Source organism: Erithacus rubecula (assembly GCF_903797595.1).
Source record: "Erithacus rubecula genome assembly, chromosome: 2".
In the NCBI taxonomy this organism is placed as follows: domain Eukaryota; kingdom Metazoa; phylum Chordata; class Aves; order Passeriformes; family Muscicapidae; genus Erithacus; species Erithacus rubecula.
The window spans coordinates 93,690,353-93,711,123 of NC_136685.1; the positions used below are offsets into that span (position 1 = coordinate 93,690,353).

Genomic DNA, 20,771 nt, shown 5'->3' on the forward strand with positions numbered 1-20,771 from the left:
CAGGCTCTTTGTTCTTCCCTTCATAGGTACTACTTCCAGTTAATCCCACTGTGTTTGCTTTCCTCTTCCTTGTAACTCAGACTGGGTTTTGGTTTAAATTCAATGTATAGTTATGTTTCTTTATTGTTTCTCTCAGTCCCTGATCTCTGTTTCTGCTTTAGAGATGCTCCTTGGCAGCCACGGGAGGGCAGTAGGTCTATGTGGACAAGTACCAGCCATTTTCAAGTACTCTGCCCTGTGCCCCATGTTTTCCAGAGAGGCTGAAGGCCCTGGAATATCCTTTGTGGCAGGAAAATAAAACTGGCAGGCACTCACACCCCAGCACAGCTGTAGTTTTGGCCCAGCATGGGACAGACTTTCAGTGAGAACAAGCTCATGCTGAACCAGAATTAATTAAATTAATTAAAACCAGCTGTTTTCAGTGTGATGCCATGTTCAGCACTGGGTGAATGAAATACTGCTGTTACATTGCAGTTTACTTTGTTTGGGTTCTCTCTCCCCTTTCTTTTTTTAATAAATCAACCCGTCCTAGTTTCATTCCTCAAAGCCCCAGGTATAAGTCAGGGGCTCCTCCAGGCATTGCTAAATTCAATTTATTACATAAAGATTTCTTCTGAGCATCTTCAAGAAAGAAAGGAATAATTATACTTACTGATTTGTCATTCCTCTCACTTCCAGTCTCCTATCCCAGTGTAGGTCTTGTTAATTTGGGGTGGGAAGCACACAGGTGTCATTCCAGGTCTTGGCACTGAGAAATCCAGGGACAAGCTAGATAAAGTTGGATGGGACTTTGAGCAATGTGGTGTAATGGCAGTTGTCCCTGCCCATGGCAGTGAGGTTGGTACTAGATGGTTTTTAAGGTCTCCTCTAACTTCCCACCTAAACCATTCTATGATTCTCAGTTGTTTGTGTCCTCAGGAGGACCAGGGAGTATCTTATTTTCTTGAACTCAGTTGTTTTGTAAGAAAGCAGTCTGGAGAGATGTGGTATCTTTGCCAGAAGTTCTCCCACTATTTGTACACCCCCAACAGACATTGTATTCCTTATTGAATTTACCCTTTCTTTCTCTGCCCTTAGGTAAAGTGATGTGACCTGTTCCCATTCTAAAAGTGGGAAACAAAGCAAGAGAGTAAATAATGGAATCATAGAATGGTTTAGGTGGGAAGTAACCTTAAAATCATCTAGCTCTAACCCCCTTTTATGGGTAGGGACACCTTCTACTAGACCAACTTGCTTTATCCAGCCTGGCCTTGAATACTTCCAGGGATGAGCATCCACAGCTTCTCTGGGCAACCTGTGCCAGTGCCTCACCACCCTCAGAGTGAAGAATTTCTTCCTAATACCTAATCTAAACTTACCCTCTTTCAGTTTGAAGCCATTCCCCCTTGTCCTATCACTACCTATCATGTAAAAAGTGCTTCTCCCTCTTCCTTTAGGGCTCCCCTCAGGTACTGGAAGGCCACATGACCATGCTGGGTTTGAGTGTGGATATATAAGGAAGGTCTGTCCACATCAGATCTTGGCATCAAACACCATCACACAAGTTACTGTTACTTCTTTTTTACATATTGGTTTTCTGCAGGTTTGCTATTACCCACCTTTTGCCACTCTAAATGCAGGAGGTTTGCCCTGAGCACTGAAAGAGTTAAGCAAATATGAAGTATTATCTTCTTTGTGCAACACATTTGACAGGTGCCCAAGAGCACAATTTGGGAGGTGTCAGTACTCAGCACTATTTGTGGCTCACTGTTAAAAGGATATAAATAAACAGAGACTTTGAAGTGGAACTAGCTAAACTCCTTGATATAGAAACCCGAGACAGGTACAGGGCCAAGTAGGTGGAGTGGAAATTTTCCAAAACTGGGAACTGTTTTAGCCCTATCAAATGCAGCCTGAGGTAAGTGACAGCTCCCAGGGCCAACTGGGGATTAGATCTGTGCACAAATAAATGCCAGGAAGCCTGGCACTCCTGAACTTGCCTTGCAGAAGGGGGTGGAGTAGGAAAAGCATTAGGCCTATTTTCTCCTGGATCACTGGTATCTATGATTTCAAGGAGAACTTGCTCACCCTGGTATAAAATATGAGTTACTCCACTGCTAACTTGCATTTAAGCAGATCAGGAACAATGAATAAAGTGAAAGTGTGGAAAACTGATCCAGCCTATTTAACTTCTGCCATGCCATTTTCAACCTTTACAAAGCTTAATACAAGCATTTCAAATTCTCCCTGAATTCACAGACCTGCATCTGTGTATGAAAGAATATGAACGTTCCTTCAAAACTGGTGTAAGACAAGCAGGATCCCTGGAGCTGAAGGATTATTTTAAAAGCTACCTATCTTGGGTACCAACAGTTAGTAGCAATAAAATGCCAGTAGCATAAACAGAACTGCTCTAAACAGGAATGTCATTCCTTCATCAAGCCAGAAAAGACATGCCCTCTCTTTGAGCCCCTACCAAATACAGTCTTTGTGATATTTGGGGAAGTTCAGATTTGAGCTATTTTTGTTCTCCAGCTATTGTGCTAATAGTCTTCCTGAGTGTTCTGTGAGTTTCAAGAGGCATGAAAACTGTTTAAATTTCTTCTTTAATATGGAAAATAATTGCCCTGATTTCTGCCCCTGTGTGATTTGGGAGGGCAAACAAGAATGAAATGGCAAATACACCAACAAGGACTTAAATAGGATGGGAAAATGAGGGCATTTAGCATGTAAAGGGTTAAGGCACCTTCTCTGCTACTCTTGTACATGCTACATAACACTGTTATGAAATAGGAGCACTTCTGCAGAACAGTGAGAACATCTGTATTTCAGAAAAGGAGTAACATTTCCTTTGGTGGGAAAGCAGACCACCAGCTAAACTGAAGCCACAGTTGCTACAGTGGAGGATGGTGCAGGGTGTAGTCCCTGTCCAGGCTGCCTCCTGTCTCTCCTGTGTCTCCTGGGACTGCTGAAGGAAAGGGTCACCTTTGTGCCCACACCTTGGGCTACTCCATGCTACAAATCTCACAAGTATCTGGGAGCTGATGGGAAAGTGAACCTGCAGTGCTGGTTCTCAGCACTGCTGTGCCTGAAGACAAAGCCTTTTCCCTTCACACTAGCATAGAGCACATTGAAATTACTCTGCTGTTCTTCCACTGAGGCTTTCCAAACACTTCTTTAGACATCAGGAGCATGACAGAGCACAAGAATGCCATTAACACTATTTTACAGATAGGAGCTGAATAATTTGCTCAAATGAAGGGCTTAACCTGGATGTCTGGAGAGTCTCTCAATCAGTCACTCCTTCCAGAGTCTCCTTAATTGCTGGTGTCTCTCTCTTAGTTGCACTCTGGTACGTGTCAGTCAGGATGTTCTGCCACCAGCTGGTCTCTCTCTGTCCAGGTATGCAGACACAGATGTAGATAGCAGAGCTTAGATTATGTAGTCCTGCTCAAATGGCTTCTGGAATTGGATTGATAGCCACAGCAAAGCAGGAAAAGGGTCAGTCAACATCCAAAGGTAGCAACAATCATGTTTTCCCATACTGGTTTTGTCTTTTGGTTTTTTGAAGCCACAACATCCCTGCAAACTGACTGCTAGAAACAAATTGTCATGATTATTTGTGAATCATCATCTGGCAAGCGGATGGAGGTTATGAGTTTGTCCACTGGCCACACAGGCACTCAGAAACACCCTGCAGCTTTCCATGTCTCCATCCCACACCTTGCTGTGTTTGGAACAGCAAGGCAGGAAGCCAGGAAGCCAGAACAAGTACTGGCTTTCAGGGCAGTGAAAGAAAACACAGTGTCTTGGGGATGATTCCAGGCTAGGGCAAGGTGGCTCACTTCTCTCCAGCTCTGTGAGATATGGCAATGCCGTGCCAAAAGCTGGGGAATGGCTGAGTTTGGCAGCACACTTTGCCATTAACCAGCAGAACTATGATGACTAATGTTATTCTTAATTCCAGTAAAGTGTTCAGAAATAACCCTATTTCTCCCATGTTCTCTGGCTCCAGCTCGCTTTCCCATTTAGAACAATTCTGCCTAAACTCTTCAGATAACCCTTCTGTCCTTGGCAAAAGGCTTTTCAGAGCAGCTAAATGCAGGCAAAGGACTTATTTCTGTTTGCCTAGCTTCAAAATTAAGTTGGTATGTTTGCCCAGGGGGTGAATGGCTTTGCTAGTTATCATCTGTGAAGTGAATCCTGGCTGGAAGCTACAAAGAACTGAGCCTTTCCACCTTGTCTGTGCAGGATCGATTGAGGTACATGTAAACAATCAGGTGCCAAGGGGAGAGAGCAAAGCACCAAACTATGCAAGCAAATGCAATTTACAACGAGCAGAAACACTGATCTGTTGAGTCCAGACAAAGAAGAATTACAGACTGAATAATGTTTAATGAGTTCAACAGAGAAACAGAAATGCCGTATTCTTGAGGCACACAGCTCTAATCAAGCTGCTGCACTCTTCATCTCATTCTGAATGGCTTTGCTCAACACTCATAAAATAGTGCTGTTGTGCAACACAATTTGAACTGGCAAGTATGATATTGTGAATGTTTTACTATATAAATTGCTAAGGTGGCAGGGGCAATGGTGCCTATCCTTGCCCTGCACTGTCCCACACACTACCCAAAGACAAGGATTGGTATCCCTTTCTTCTATTTAGTGCTTGTGTTTGTATCTCTTCACCTGGCACTGTCCTTCTCCTCACGTACTCCACCTCCATGGGCTCACCTCCAATTTCCAAAGCACCAGGACCCACTTGGCATCCACATGGTGAAGTCTGGAGGAGAGGAGGGTGGTGTGAGGCACAGCCACGCCTGGTGTGGTGGTGTTTTCATGGTGCTCAGCCCTTTCTGGCAGCCTCCTGTCACTGAGGAACACGGAGTAGCTTAGGCTTGTTGTGGCTTGTTACCACCTCACCCTGACAGTAGCTCCCAGTTTTGTTTTCCTTCACCATCCTTCCTTGCCCAAAGCAGCCCCTTTCTGGGTGATACGGAAAGGAGGGAAGTGTGAGCAAGGGCACAGAAAGGCCAGGCAAAACATAGAGGACAAAGGGAAAGTTTTTATGTCTTCTTCACCCTTTCCTTTTTTCAATTAGGGGACAAGACAGCCCTTCAGCAGTTCCCTCTCCACCAGAGAACCTGACATCCACCTCTGGTCACCTCCTCCCAGCCAGGGGTCTCAGAGCCCTCCAGCAGCCCCACTGGCATTCCCTGCCCTCTCCAGCTGTGCAGAGCAAGGCTGCTCACTGCAAGCTCCAGAAGGAAAAGAGGGGTGGGAACAATGAAATTTCTCTGTGGTGACCAGTGACATCACCTGAGGGAACGGCATAAAGCCATGTCAGGAGGTGTTTAGGTTAGATACCAGGAAAAGGTTCTTCAGCCAGAGGGTGCCTGGGCACAGGAACAGTCTCCCCAGGGAAGTGGTCACAGCACCAAGCCTGACAGAATCCAAGAGGTGTTTGTCAGTGCTCTCAGGCACATGGAGTGATTCTTGTGGTGTCTTGTGCAGGCCCAGAAGTTGGACTCAATGATCCTTGCAGGTCCCTTCCAACTCAGCATATTCTGAGTCTAGGAAATATCTGTCCTGCTCACTGCATTATATCTTCCACTTGGACAGAAAATATTCATCTTGAGAACTGCCACACCACCCCCTTCTGACAGCACTAAATCATCTTAAAATTAAAGTGCTAACTGAAATGACACCTTATCTCTGTCCCTTTGCAGTGAGTGCAGAGAGGAGAAGGAAGGACAAGTGCAAAGAATGCCAGAATGCTTTGGGATGAAAACACATATTTCAGAAACCAGAGCAGTACTAAGCTTAACAAAAATAGCTCATGATTTGGATCCTATGATGATACTGGATGTGTGTCTACCACTTACTGAGTCAGACAGATGCCATTTCTCGGACAGCTCTTGCTCTCATTCTTGGCCATAATGCCATATAAATAACACATTTTACAAACAGCATCTCTGATACATGTCAAAGCTTTGAAATACCTACAAGCTAACTACTAAAACCAAGCCATTGGGCAAGTGACTTCCACTTGAGTTGCTCCACTTCATCATCCCTACATTATTATGCTCATGGAATGCCATAAATCTACTTAGTCAGAGAAGACATTGCATCTGCCCTGAAGAAATTACCCTCTAGAGAAGATGAGTGACCTCAAGGCAAAACCCCTCAAGAGGCAGCTCATCTCAGAAAGTTGCTTGGAGAAGGATGTCTGAGGGAAACACTCCCAGAGCAGCTTTTGCTTTGTGGTGAGCTGTATGAACACAAGACAACGATGGTGACGTATATTAGAGATTCCTAGAATCACTAAAGTTCAAAAAGACCTCCAAGTTCATCAAGTTCAACCATGCATATTGTGGTTGGAGAAACAGCTTGGACCTGTCCTATGCAAGAGAATTTATGAGTGTTCTCTGAACAGCCTGGATACTTGTCAACCTAATTACATGACCAATCGCAGCTTAATTGAGGCTCCATTAACTTTTTTTCTGCAGGTCAGTGTCTGCCTACCAATTTTCTGTTGCAATGGAGCCCTTCTTACTGCAGGGCCCAAAGATCCTTCCAGGCTCTGCTTCTCTAACTTTTTCTGTTTGTAGAAGTTTAGCCCTTCTGGCTCATTCTTCTTTGGAAACATGTCCCACTTTGAGGAAGGCTTTGAGGAAGTCAGCTTTCACCAGGTGCTTCAGTCAGCATCAGCACTGGCAGAGGTTTGTTTGGGTGTTCCCTGGCACCCAGTAAATGGTGAGCTGATCTCTGGTGAGCAAACAGGCTCCTCTCAGAACTAACAGTGAACAGGAAGAAGATCCCACCCAAGGGACCCTGCTGGAATTCACAGCATTCCTGGGCTCACCCTTCCTGGTGCCCTTCTTGTTGCTCCTACCCCAGACCTGCAGCAGAGCTGTTCATGCACCCCAAGAAATAGCACCATTAAACCCTTCATTACATAAATATCAACGAGCAATATCAGGTGGGGATAAAATGGCACAGCTAAAACATCTGCTGTGGAGTCAGCACTTCCAGCAGCTCCATTTGGCTTTCCCACTGACCTGCACAATTAGGATCTTCTGAGAATTAAATGATACTGAACAAACCATTTTAACATTAGTGGGGAGAAGCCTCTGGGGACTCCCACAGTTAAATTGTACCTATTAGTTATAATTTAAATTTATTACAATTTTGATTATATTTATATCTATTATGAGGATGGATAGATTTTTGTAGTATTTATAGCTTTATAATAAAAATATTACTATAGTGAAATTCATAATGATTTTATTATAATTTAATAAAATACTGATTTATATACTCCTCATAGTTCAGTTTCTTGCTAGAAATGCTCACAGAAATGTTTCTAGATAAGGCAGTGAGTTGAAATTTGACTGACTAGAACACTACCAAACAAGCTACAAGAAGTAAATGACAGAAGTTTTATAGAATCATGGAATAGTTTGGGTTGGAAGGGACCTGAAGGGTTGTTTAGTTCCAACTCCCTGCCATGGACAGCAACACCTTCCATGAGACCAGGTTGCTCAATGCCTCATCCAACCTGGCCTTGAACACTTCCAGGGATGGGGCAGCCACAGCTTCTCTGGCAGCCTGTGCCAGTGTCACACCACCCTTACACTAAAGAATTTCTTTTTAATATCTATTCTAAGTCTGCTCTCTTTTAGTTTAAATTCATTCCTCCTTGTCCTGTCCCTACAGGCCCTTGTAAAAAGAGCCTCTCTATAGGGATTAGATTTCTTCCCTCTACCCTGCTTGGAAGGGCTTTATGTGTTAATGTTTGCATAGCACATTCAGCAGATCAGTTTCTACACAAATCCTGCACAGATTCAGTGCCTGGATGAAGCTGCTGTTTCACCTACACTGTTTTGGTGCAGGGCACAAAACCTGCAGCAGCTTGGGCTGATCCCTACCAGGTTCCTGTCCACGTCTCCTGTCTCTGGACAAGGCACAGTTTGCACAAGGCCTGACTGCATATTTGTCTGGGATTTGGATGGGATTGGAGGAACTCCATTCTCATTTCCTCTTGCTGAACTTTCCCATTAAATAATATGAGTAAGGCTGAAGAGAGAAGACAAGAGTATGCATAATGATTAGGGTCTCAGTGTGCAGGTGGGGTCCTGTTAAGTCTTTACAAGCAGGGAAGGGAACCTGAATTTGAACATTCCAAAGCCCAGAGGAACAGCCAACAAGGATGCTACATAAACCACTGATATCCTTCCTGAAGAAAAGGATGACTCCCTGGTCTACTTTCCAAGTACAACACTCTTCTCCCTCTTTTCTTCAGGATCGAAGGCTGTCAATGTCACAATTGGTAGCACTAAACCAATCCCAAATACTGACAGTATTTTGTCTCTATTACCATTTTTCCTCAGTTTACAAGATCTGCCATGGAACAGCTCTCCTAGCACTTCACATACAACATGTTCAACTTTTTATTCAGGATTGTGGGCAAAGTAGGCAACCAACCCCACAAAAATTAGCCTCTGGATTCTGGATTGATGTCCTAACCCTATTCCCCCCATGAACTAAGAAGTAACAAAGAAGATATACACTATTTTTTCCCAGCACCTTTCAGTCCTACATCTTTGCACTCCAAATTAGGTGGGAATACAGACACTTCTTTAACAGAAGGAGCTATCCCTGAGCTCAAGTTCAATGGGTCTTTTAAGGCTGCAGAAAGCCTGGCAGGAGAAGGTGTGATGCAGTGGCATTGATCAGCAGTGGCAGAAATATCCAATGGTTTACCACGTGTGAACAAAGGCAACCAGCCAGGCCTGTCTTTGAGAGATGGGGAGAGCTTCACCCTGTGCTTGTTCTGCCTCCATCTCAAACTATGGCAGCCTGCTCATGCAGAAACCCTCCAGTTCTCCATGCTCAGCACAGTGAGTAAGGTGTTTCACAATTAATGCTGAGCTGATGCAAGCAAAGTGACGTTACACAGAAACTGAGCACTGGCATCCAAATTCAGAACAGCAGTAGATAAAAAGGTGTCGTTAGAAAAGACATCCAAAATTTATCTCTTTCCACATGAGGGAAGATATGATCCTTCCTTTATTAGAAATAGTATGAACCTAACTACAAATAGGGCAATTATTTTGTGTGAATTTCCACAGGTGTGAGTATTGAAATGAAGAAAACTAAACCTTTTTTGGACAAAACTTTTCAAGGCTGGTATCTTATTGCAGTCATGTTTTTGCTTCATCTACATAACGAGCCTCCATCCCCTTATCAAACAGCAAAGTATCATGTTTGTCCTTTCCAATTCAGATGTTTTGTCTACACACAGGCAGTGTGTTGAACATTTAATTCAATAATGTGCCTTTCCCAGGGAACTGTTTCTTTTTTCACCTTCCAAATTCAAATCCAGCCTTTCTAGTCTTGACTGATTTGATGCCTGGGTGATGAGTTTTGCTAAATTTATTTGTAGCTCTCTGCTCAGTGCCTTACAGAGACCTCCTCATGGCTTAGATGGGAAGGTGAGAGGAGCTTGGGGGAGATGCAAATATTTTTGTTTAAAAAAAAAAAACCCATGAAGGAATATGTGTAATACTTGAACAATATTTGGTATGATTAAAAATACCAGCCAAACAATTTTTGGTCTGAGCAGCTGGAAGTAATAATTGTCTGCCTCTACAGAGGAGGGCAATTTTGGCAATAGAGGTGGGCAGTAACATTCACAGGTTTTGTACAGTTAAACCCCTCCAGACACTTGCAGCAGACCATTTATCTATTTTCCTTCTTTGCAAACCCACAGCATCTGCAGCTCCTACGGACAGGTACAGGTCCTCTGATGTGGACTTAAGTGCTCAGTTAAAGCTGAAAAGGTCGGCCAAAGCAAGCAATTGATAATGGTGAAATTAAAGCTCGGGGCTATTTGTTGGTCATCCCTGCAAGTTATGCTACAACCAGAGAAGGATTATGAATCCTGTTTGGTTTAGGAAGAAATGAATGATTTAATCTGCAAACCTCATCCTGCACTGATGCAGCCATGTGGCAAATGCAGCAGAACGGCTGTATTGTTATTTTTCAGACGGGAAAGTTGCTGACAGAGGCGGGCGCTTACCGAGCATCCAGATAAGCAGGAGCTGGCTGCAGCTGCGAGAGACGCCGCATCCCCGGGACCGACCTGCAGGGAACGAGGCACTGCATTTGTTTCCACACGCACACCAGCGTTTCCCAACAACATGAATAGTTCCCGATGCCTGCGTGAGACTATGCTTTGAAAAACCATACAGGCAGCCACAAAGGTTTCCCGCACACGGAGCGCCTCGAATTGGGAATCGGTCCCTTCGCCAGGCATTTTCCTGGAGCCTGGGGGGCGCGGGGCTCCTGCCCATCCCCTCATGCACATTAATGAGGACTGTGGGACCGCCTGGGCAGTGACACCCCGGCCTCCCCGAGCCCACCGCAGCCGTGGGGAGCGAGCGCTGCCCTCCCCGCCCTCCCCCGCCCCGCCAGCCGGGACCGCGGCGAGGCGCCGCCGCCTCCGACTGCCACGGCGAGCGGGCCGGCCCCCGCCGGCTGCAGTAAGCCCAGCCCGGGGGGAGCCAGCCCAGCGCCCACAGAGGGCGGCCGCCGCCGCCCCGCTCGCAGCACACGCTCCTCACGCCTCGCCCCGCCGCCCGCGCCCCCCCCGCCCGGCGCCGCACGGACCTCACGGGCCTCACGTCCCCCTGCACCGCCGCGCGCGCCGCGCCGGGCCCGCCCCCCATTGGCCGGAGCCCCGCCCGCGCCCGCCGCTCATTGGCGGAGGCGCGGGGCGCACGGGCTGCGCCAATGGGAGCGCGGCGGGGGCGGGGCGCCCGGCCTGGCCGCGGCCGGGGGCGGCGGCGGTAAACAGGCGTGCGGGCCCGGGCCGCGGCCGCCGAGCAGAGCGAAGCGGAGCCGAGCCGGTGGCCGCTGGGCTGTGCCGGGCTGGGGTATGGGAAGCGACCGCGGCGGCGGAGAGGACGGGCCGGGCTGTGCTGGGCTGGCGGCGGGGTGGGGGCAGCGGAGCACGCGGTAGTGCTGGTGCCCCCGACTCTGGTAGTACCCGGCAGTGGGAGTTGGTCCGTTGCGGTGCGGGCAGGGGTGCGGGCAGGCATGCGGGTGATGGTGGTGACGGCGGCGGCGCTGCTGCTGCCGCGGGGAGGACGCCTCTGCCCGGCGCGGCGCTTCGGGCCGGGGGTCGCTCGCCCGGGGTGCGTTCCGCGGCGGGGGGACGTGTGCGGGGTCCGGCGGCCGATGGCGGCCGCGGGGCAGCGGAGCTGCGCCCGGGCAGGAGGCGCCCGGAGCCGCGGCCTTGCCGTGCCCTTGGCCGCGTCCCGCCGGGGTGAGAGCGGGGCCGGCCGGGTCCCGCCTCCTGGCCGCGGGGAGCCCCGCACTCGGCGCACCGGGCCGGGAGCGGGGCCGGGAGCGGGGCCGGTGCCTCGGCGCACCGGGCGGGCTGAGCGGGGAGAGCACCTGGAGCGCCCAGGGAACAGGGTGGAATCCAGCGCTCCGCCGTGCCCAAGGGCATCGCGGAAATGCTGTGCTCATTCCAGGCTGCTCCCTCTCGCAGCCTCGCTGCTCTCGGTGGCTGGGACCGATCCGCGCGTCTGCTTGGGGGTGGATGTAAAATAAAGCTGTTGGCAGTTTTCTGAGCTTTGCTTGTGGCTGAAATGGGGGTAAACCCCCCCACTCTTTGAGTGGTAAAGTGTCTGAGTAAATAGTATTTCTTTTTATAGGCGAACAGGCTTGTAAAGTCTTTGTAACAATGTGAACAGGAACTGATTGGGAGATACTTAGTTTTGTACAGACAGCGAACAGGCTACCTATAAATGACTAAAAATATGACAGCTTGGTTTGTATAATGTTATTTTCATGGTTACTGACCATAATAATTTCTGCAGGACAGTATCATAAGAAGGAACACTATTTCTGATAGCCCAGCAAGGTTATGTTCCACCCAGCAGGAATGTAGGTGGGGAGATTCTCTGTATTCCCCTCCATGCAATGAAAATCCAGACCTTGTGGTCAGTGTTATGAAAGGAAATGAAAGCTTTTCTTTCAATAATTGAAAGTATTATTTTTCTAAAAAAAATTGACCTAATAATTTCTGATTTTTTTTTCTAAGTTGCTTTGATTTAAATTAGACTTTTACTGGATTTTGATGTATTGATGAATTATATGCAAAATAATTCTTAGCAGTGGGTGCAGAAAGATGGTGGCCAAAGTCAACAGTAGCTCAATAAAAGACTTCAGAAGGGATTAAGAAATAATTATTTATACAGACTGAATGCAGATTGTTGTCTGGAGTATTTTGGTAGTTTTGCATTTCTCTGCCATTTGATAAGAACATTTATATGTTATAAGAAGGAGTTTAACTACAGTTCACAGCAACTGCAGCTAGCAAGAGCAAGCAAGAACCTTCTTGCTCTTAGACTAGAGAGTTTTTTTTTGTATTTTGTAAATGTTTTTTCCATTGCTGTTAATTAGCAGTGACCTTGGTAAGCTTGAATAAGATGTAACTAGAATAAACAGTTTTATATTGTCCAGTCTCAATCTAAATGGGGGGAAAAAATGGGTGACCTGTTTTTTGACAGTGTCTCCCTTTTAATGATGAAGTAGTAGAGATCAGTAGAAGAAAAGGCCACATGTAGAATTGTCTCATACCTTACTGTCTGAGTGCTGATCACCTTGTTTCATTCCTGCCAAGGGGAATTCTGTGCTGTGCTGTGCAGCTCTGGTTAATTCATTTGTAATAGTTAACACAAGTTAATAATAGCTCAATGCATCCATGCAGCAAGAACAGAACTTTTTTTGGCTTCTAGTCTTCCAGTAGTCCTTTTAAAGGCAAGTGGTGGTCTGTTGTTTCAGCTTTTTATCAGGCTGTATTATTTTTCTGGAAACTGAGAGGGAGCAAGGGACGGAAGCTGATTTCCTGCATCTTAATTTTTTGAAGTGTTGATTTCTTATGGAGTTGGGATTTTTTTAGGAAGAGGTTGATGGGTCTTTTCTGTCTGCATGTGTTTTTTCTTCATTGTTTTAACCAGGGTGCAAAGGATGGTGTGTGTTTCATGGTCTGTCATCTTGTGTGTCACTGTGGTATAAATTGTTTGATCCAGAGGGATTGCCAAATGCATCTCAGGACTTAGCTTGGTGCATGAATAAGCATTTCTCTTTCTCCTTAAATCTGTCCTGCTGGGTGAACAGTCCAGTCTAGGATGGAGGTAGTGAGTCTGCAGCAGGATTTAGGAATCACATCTCCAGTGTGGTGTAGGTCTTCTTGTCTTCTCCCTCTAAAACTGCTGAAGAAGGAAGTCTGGAAGAGGTGACTTTTTGCCTTAAGGAGCTGTATATTCTGGAACAGAGCAGCTTTAGAAGATGAGCTTCTCTTTCAGCTTGTTGTATAAAAGTGATGCCTTGTGCCACAAATGCCTGCTTTCCTTCAGGACCTGAAGAAGAAAATGAGTGGAGCTAAAATGCAAGCTGGCAGTGAAGTTTGAGGGCGTGGGTTCAATCACTGCCTGCTTTCTCACCCAGGAGTGAAAGCTCATTTTATAGGCACATTCTTATCTTCACATTCAATTTTTTATCTCAGACTTTTAGATGCCGCTTGTTTTGTTCCTCTTACCTCTCCTTCCCTAGTAGATGGCAAAATTAAAATTAAATTAAATTTAAAAAATCCTAGTAGATGGCAAAATTAAAGTCAATCTGAGCTGGTGACAAAGACCCAAGAAATAACAGGACACACGAGTTTTGTCCTTTCTTTGCACAGTTGTGTTTCTGCACTTTATTTTAATGATATTTTAATGGCTTTTGTGTTTTGTCAGTCAGTAGAGGTGTAGAGCTAAATAAAGCACATTGAATTCCCAGCTATCCAGTCTGTGAAATGTTCTGTGTGCTGCTGGCAGCATAGAAAATGACATTCCTTGCTCTGACAAACTTAGCTGTCAATCTGTGGAGCTGGCTTTTAGAAATTTTTCAAGTTTATATGTCTGCTTGAACAAATCTGCATGCATATCCACAGTTTAAAAACAGGTGTTTTTTTCCTGGAAGCTGCATAAGACTTTGTCTTCTACTTAATGACTGTAGATTCTGTATGTGGAGACAACAGGAAAGATGATCTGTGGTCTGTATGGTTCTAGGGCTGTTTTGTGATGTGCAGGAGATAATTTACAATGTTCTCCTACTGTGTTTGTTTTGCCTCTGTAGTTTGTCCTGGTTTTTGGTGTAGATTAGGTCTATATGTTCACCCCTTTCCTTGCTATTCATGCCTCCTTTTTAACCAGTTGCATGCTGAACAAGTGAACTACAAAAGGGCCTGGGACATTGCTCTGGACTCTCACTGCTGTCTGGATTGTGCCATTTGGAAGGATTAAATCCTCATCATGATTTGATATGGTCAAAGTGCTCACCAACACAGTAGTTGGGATTAGGGAAGAGATGGGAGGGCGAATGACTGGGCAGTAAACTGCAAGTGGATTGAGTGTTTCCTTTAGAGAACCCTTCTGAAATCAGTAAGCCTGATGCAATTTTACATTGCACAGCAAAGCTTTGTGGAGCATAGCCGGTCAGAATTCACTCTGGGAGTTTGGGGATTTTTAAAGGCAGCCAAATGAGCTGCAAAAAGCTTTTCTAGTTTGGAAAGGTGGAGTATTTGTATTATGCAGAATGTGATTTCATAAAGTCTATACATAGAGAGCATAAACAATTGTAAATTTCAGATTCTGTATCAGGTGTGAGAGCTTGCAGGTTAGGCTTAGCTGTAAGAGAAATATAGAGCTCATTGCTCTCTTTTACCCTAGTGTCAGAAGTACCTACGTGTGGGGAGCAGGAGCCAAGAGAAATAACTTGTCTGTGCCAGAGCTTCCATGTAGGAGCTGTAGGTTCTGATAGACCATGTTCTCCTGCAGCACAGAGATCAGTTTGTCTTCTTGAAGTAGTCTTTTTTTGCCCATAGTCCTCTTCTTGTATCCTAATTTTCTGCTTCTTGCAGGGAGGTTTTGGCAAAACCAGAAAAAAGCTCCCACAACCAGGGCACAGTTATGTCAGGGGACTGTGAATAGATTCAGATGTGTTGTAAATTGCTAAATTGGAGCCCAACCCCAGCTTCCAAGGCAAGGTTGGAAGCCATGAGTTCTATACAGACACAAATGCCTGCAGGATCAATTATAAGTGCAGAGGGGTGTATGTTTAAATGCAAGAGGAAGAACTGCTATTTTTCTCAATACTGTTGCTTGAAGTAGTAGTGTGTTTGAGTCTAGAGGAATCTGCACTTGTTGATGAGGCATAGGACTATTGGTTTCCAGTTCCTAAATTGGACTTGGTGTGCTTTTGGAAAGACAAAACTTCCAATAAAAACAATTGTAGCATAACAGTGCATGAAAAAAAAAAAAAAAAAAGCTGCAAGTTGATAACATCCTTCATTTATACTATATATTCTAATTCAGAATACAAGACCAGTGGGGAGCTCTGTTGATTCCAGTGCAGAACTGTGCATCAGAGGGAGCTGAGCTTTGGTGATCTCTTCTGCTCTAAGTGCTGAAGTGACTGAGAGAATTGAGCTGCTCTGCAGACTTGGGGAAGGTGTTTGTAGTGTTCAGATTTTGTTTGAAGCTCAGTGTTTGAGTTGGAGTGAAAAGCTTTAGTATAACCTTTTTATAAATGCTGCTAGGTAGAGTTATTCCCAACTGCAAAGACTTAATTCTCAGAAGCAGGCAGAGATCACATTTTTGGGGAAAAGTGAATGAGCAGTGACCTTAAAATGAAAGCAACTGATTTGGATCAGTGTAACAGCAAACAGCAGTGCCTGGGACAGGATTTATTAGTGCACTGTGTCAAGTCATATCAAAAGTGACCTGTAGTGAGGCGTGCACTCTCTTAATTGTGGTAAATCTTAATCGTGGTCAAATTATTTCTAGATCTGTGTAGATTATTTCCACCTGGGGGTAGAAGGATACTATGTTAATTGTCCAGAGAGAAGTAAACAGGACTGTTGGTCCAGAGCATTCACTTTGCATGGATGTATCTGTGCCTAAAATAAAGCAGGCTATGCTTACTTTTCAAGTGTCCAAGCATTCTTTTCACTCTTGTATCAAGCCATTTATGGGGAAAATTGGGTTTTGAACTAGCTGTCATTTGCCAAAAATGAGTGCTAAGCCTTCTGAATTTTGGTGGAGAGAGGCATTTGTCTGCCAAGCAGCCCATTTTTATCAGTGTGTGTACTGCTGTTGTAGTGATTAGGGAGCAAACCAGTTCCTCTTGCCCTTCAGAGATGTTTATTTTACATGGCATTGGCAAACTGCTTTGTGGAGGGGTGGCTGTAAAGCAGCTTTCAGAGACTTGAATTCTGCTTAAGGGGGGCTTGAGTGCAAGCCATGGGGCAGGATCAAATATAGGGGTCCTGACTTCTGTTATAGGTCACATCTTTAAAGACATGTCTTTTGGAGCTGCAGTGTATAGGAGTTACAGGGAAGGGAAGAATGAAGGATAAGCAAGGTGGATTTTCAGTTTGATTTAAGGAATGATGGAAACTTCTTCCTTTTAAAATGCTGGTTTTGTGCCCTGCATGGTTAAAATTTGGGTCAGCTGCAACCCAAGGAATCCAGCTAATGAAAAACATCTAGGCAGAGACCTGGAAATCTGGTATCAAAGGAACTGGTGGGGAGGTGTGTGATGGAAGTGAAAAAGGCCATGAATTAAAGGATCACATGAAAGTGTTGGTATGGCAACAAACATAAAAAGAAATGGAAAAAATCTGTAAAAGAATAGTTACAGAGCAGTTTAATGAATAATAGTTATATTGAACTTAGTCTACTGTTGGTTCAATGTACTGAGTATCTGGCCTTTTGCATCTTGTTTGTGGTGTTTATTATTTTTATTTCAGTAGACTCTTGCCACACTTGCTCTGATGGTGTGGGTGGTTATAGCACTGAAGCCTGGGTTTTAGTCCTTGTTTTGATACAACTAAGATAACAGTGATTGTAATAAAGGATAATGGAGACAGGGAAGATGTAGAGGCTGTTTTCTCTTCCTCATATGTGATGCCTAATTATCTGCCTTACTACCTGTCCAAGCTAGTATTATTTTATTTTCATTTATTTAGACTAAAAGTTGAAGATAAAGAAGGTAGCTAAAACTGCAGAGGGGGTATATGGGCTGCTATAAAACTGCTCTGGTTTTATTTGGGGGATTTTTCAATGTTTTTTTCTTTGGTCAGTTATTTCATGTTATGTTATTTTGTTTTTTAAATTATTCAGCAGTGTTTGGATGTTTTGCAAATTGTTGATAGTAGAAGTAGTTCCCATAAACTGAAATAGGCTGTGTTGCCATGCACAGAAAGCTTTCAGATATGTTTCTGCTATTTGTCTGATTAGAAATCTTGTGTTTAAACTTGGTCTATCCTATATATATGTATGTGTGTATATATATCTGAGTAAGAGCTCATTGTACAAGTATCTGGAAGAAAGTTCATGGAGTCTGAAGCAGATCTGTGTGTAGGAGCACATGTTAGCACATGGAAAAGAAAGGGAATGAATGGAAGAATGCATTTTTAAAGCAGGACAAGTACATGATTTCTTCTGTTGCTTGTAGTGAGGTTCTTGGTTTCTGTTACTGGCCTCTGATAAGCTGAGTGTCTCGCTCCACTTGCTTAAACCTTCAGTCCAGTAATCTGGAATGTTGAAAAGGGGAGGAAACAGTTTGCATCCAGTCACTCTAGGGAATGATGGGTTGTGAGGCTGAGGGTTGTTGCACACAGGAGGCATTGGTTTAGTTTTGCTGTTGCAGGGCTCTGAGTCAGGTGGCTCTAACCTGTGGAAGCCCCTCTGCCCACGGTGGGGACCTTGCATGCTGCCCGAGGATCACTTGGCTCCAGCTTCCTCGTGCTGGAAGGTGTGGGGGCTTTCCAGGGGGTCATTCAGCTGTGAGAAGCTTACTAAGCCAAATCTGTGACCCTGCCTATTTTTGGAAAAGGGCTCATGACCAGCACTTGCCAGCCCTCTTCAGTCCAGGCTAGAGGCTCTCTGGCAGCCCGTGTGGACACCACTGACTTGTCCATGCTCTGTTGCTGACAGTGCCCCACTTTGCTAGATGAAGAATCCTCAGGGAGCAAGTCAAGTGTGATACAGACTTTGTACACTTGGACTCATTCCATTTGGAACCACTCCCTAAATCTCCTTCTGATAGAGCTGTATTTATTGATTTAGTGGAGTAGGAAAAGAACTTTGCTTAGGGGGAAAAATGCTTTGCCTGCTCTCCATGTTGGGTATTAAAACAAGTGTAGTTGCCGGGTACAGTACCAGCCTTTTTAGAATGTGTGCTTCCCCTCTCAGTTTTTTTGTGTCTTGTCCTTGCTTGTGCTTGTTGCTCTTTCATTGAAGAAGAGGTAATTTTCTTAATGCTTGGTTATTTTTTTGGCATGTAGTCTTTTGCCTTCTTGATTATCTAGCATGTACTTTATTTAGAATAGCCTGTCCTTTGGCAGCACTGCATAGGAGCATGTTGCTGATACTTTTGAGCTAACAAACCACTTAGCTGGTACCAAGATGGTTATAGCTTCTGTGCAGAGGAAATGAGGCTAATAACATGAAAGTCAGAGATTGGTAAAAATTTACCCAGTGCAATGTCTTGCAACCAAATCTGTGCAGGGCAATAGATCCTCTTTGCTTGTTGATATATTTAGCAGTGGAGGGTTGAATGAGTGTTGTGCAATGTATGTTTTCTACTTGTGGTTGCATTAGCTTCCCTGAAACTTTGTTTGGAGATTTATTTATTTTAAAATGCATATTTAGCATATCATAATTGTCATTTCATACAAGGTCTTTTGCTGGTTTTGGGTGAAAGGAGTGTATAGTTTTACTACTGTTAGATTAGTAAGAGTACATATTAAAAATCGATTTTTTTGTGTGTGTCTGTGTATTGTCCAAATGTATATTGGCTTACCTTTTGTTGCCCTTCTTGGGATGGAGGAAATGAACTTTTTTGCACTCAAGCTTTCCTTGCTGCTAATAATTGTAATCACAAAAGTACTTATTTCTTAGTAGTGGCAACCTTTGAATGGTCTTATTTCAGCTGGGACAGTACTGGGTTTTTGGCTGGTTTCTTTGCCTGGCTCTGAATTGCAGGGACAGCTTGCAAATAAATGCTTTGAGTGAGATCCATGTGGAAATTTCCAGTGTGAAGATGTAGGGGTAGAAAAACACTTCCTGTTGACAGAGTAGATTTCCTTACCTGACAGGCAACTTTTGAGTTTAAAAGTGCATTGCACAAGGTTAAAACAAATCAAAGAGGTTAAATGCAGATATGCGGGAGTAACACTTCTTAGAGGTCTGGAGAATATGGATAGGTCTTGTAATGAAAACCACAGAATAATGACCTAGGTGTGCTTGATTTTTATTTTACAGCTAGCCTGTTATGCCCAGATTCATTGTAAGCACTTGACTGTCCTTTTAACTTACACATGTAAGTGTAACACTTCCTGCTGCAGTGCTTGTTCCTGGTTTTGATCACTGATAAAACAGTGGTTGAACAAATATCCCAGTGACTGGCTTTATCCTGTGTTTGCATAATGATGTCTCACTGAAGTTCAGCTGCAGTAATCCGTGCATTTCATGTGTGATTGCAGCAAAACTGTGTACTTAGACACAAATGTAGCTTTAGCAGTCCATTCTTCTTGTACATGACTAGCAGACCAGGGCTTGTGTTTCCTGAGAAGATAACTGGATCCAATTGCTTGTGGTGTGCAGCTGGGTGTAATGCCTTGTGTGCTGTTAACTCAGGACTACTTGTACCACATCAGTGTAGTGACATTTATAATTGAGTGTATGTGCATGTTGTTTGATACCTATGTACCTACCTAGGAAATAACTTAAGACTAGGGCTCTGCACCTATTGCAGTCAAGACTTTTTTTTTTTTTTTCTTTCCAGTTCATTATAGAGAATGCTATATGGGCAAGGTTGGACCTTAGTCAGCATCTTGTTCCAACTATGTGCCTCTGTCTTCTGTGTCAGTAAAGATGAGAATATGTGCAACTGAGCCATGGAACTCTCCTGGCTCTCATGGAACTCTCGTGCAACTTTCCTGGAACTGTGACCCTGTCTATGCATTAAAGGGGTAGCAGATGAGTGAAACATGCAGGTGAAAATATCCCCTGCAAAATGGTTTTGTACCCCAGCCACTGGATTTCTTTTATGTGAAGCACAGTGATGTAGGAGAGCCAGTGTCCTGAGCTTGGTTCTAGGCTGAGCCAAAAGATTTGATGGAAATTATCTCTTACCAGACACACTCTGTCCTGCATCCTGCAGTGCCCAGTTTGTATTTGAAGACACTGAAATGGCACAGGCTGTTACAAATCTGAGATGGAACCTTTTGAAAAGGAAGGGGTCTGAGTCAAAAATTTACTGTAGTGTAGCACTTTGCAAATGCTGGGATAGGTAGGTGTTGTGATCATGCTTAAATTATCAATTAAAAGTAGCAGATTGAGCTGCAAGTTGAGGATGGAACAGACTGTGGAGCAGGCTACCTTTGGAGGATGGACAAAGCTTAATCATTGGTGTGGGAGTAAAGAAATTCAGCTATGTGAAATGAGCAGGCACAACTCCAGGGCAGGAATGGAATGTGACAGTGAACTTCATCAGGTCCTATCAGGACCTGAGAACATGTTCCAAGGCCCTGTAATAATTAAAGGTCAAATGTTAATGTTTTTTATCCACTTCTAACATCTGGAAGGAATCAAGACAGTCTTTGCAGTGTTTACTGACATTTACCTGTCTTTGCTTGCCTGGTCCATGGTAACTTGGATATTTGT

At 44.5% G+C, this 20,771-nt stretch overlaps 1 protein-coding gene across 1 annotated transcript in view; it reads left to right on the top strand.

Moving 5' to 3' along the window:
* Positions 1-10,765: 10,765 nt before the first annotated feature.
* Positions 10,766-20,771, top strand: part of COQ8A (coenzyme Q8A) — a 40,102-nt gene continuing 30,096 nt past the window's right edge. Inside the window, exon 1 of the mRNA XM_079299023.1 lies at positions 10,766-10,919. The gene's annotated coding sequence lies outside the window, so the exon portion shown is untranslated. The remainder of the gene's footprint in view (positions 10,920-20,771) is intronic.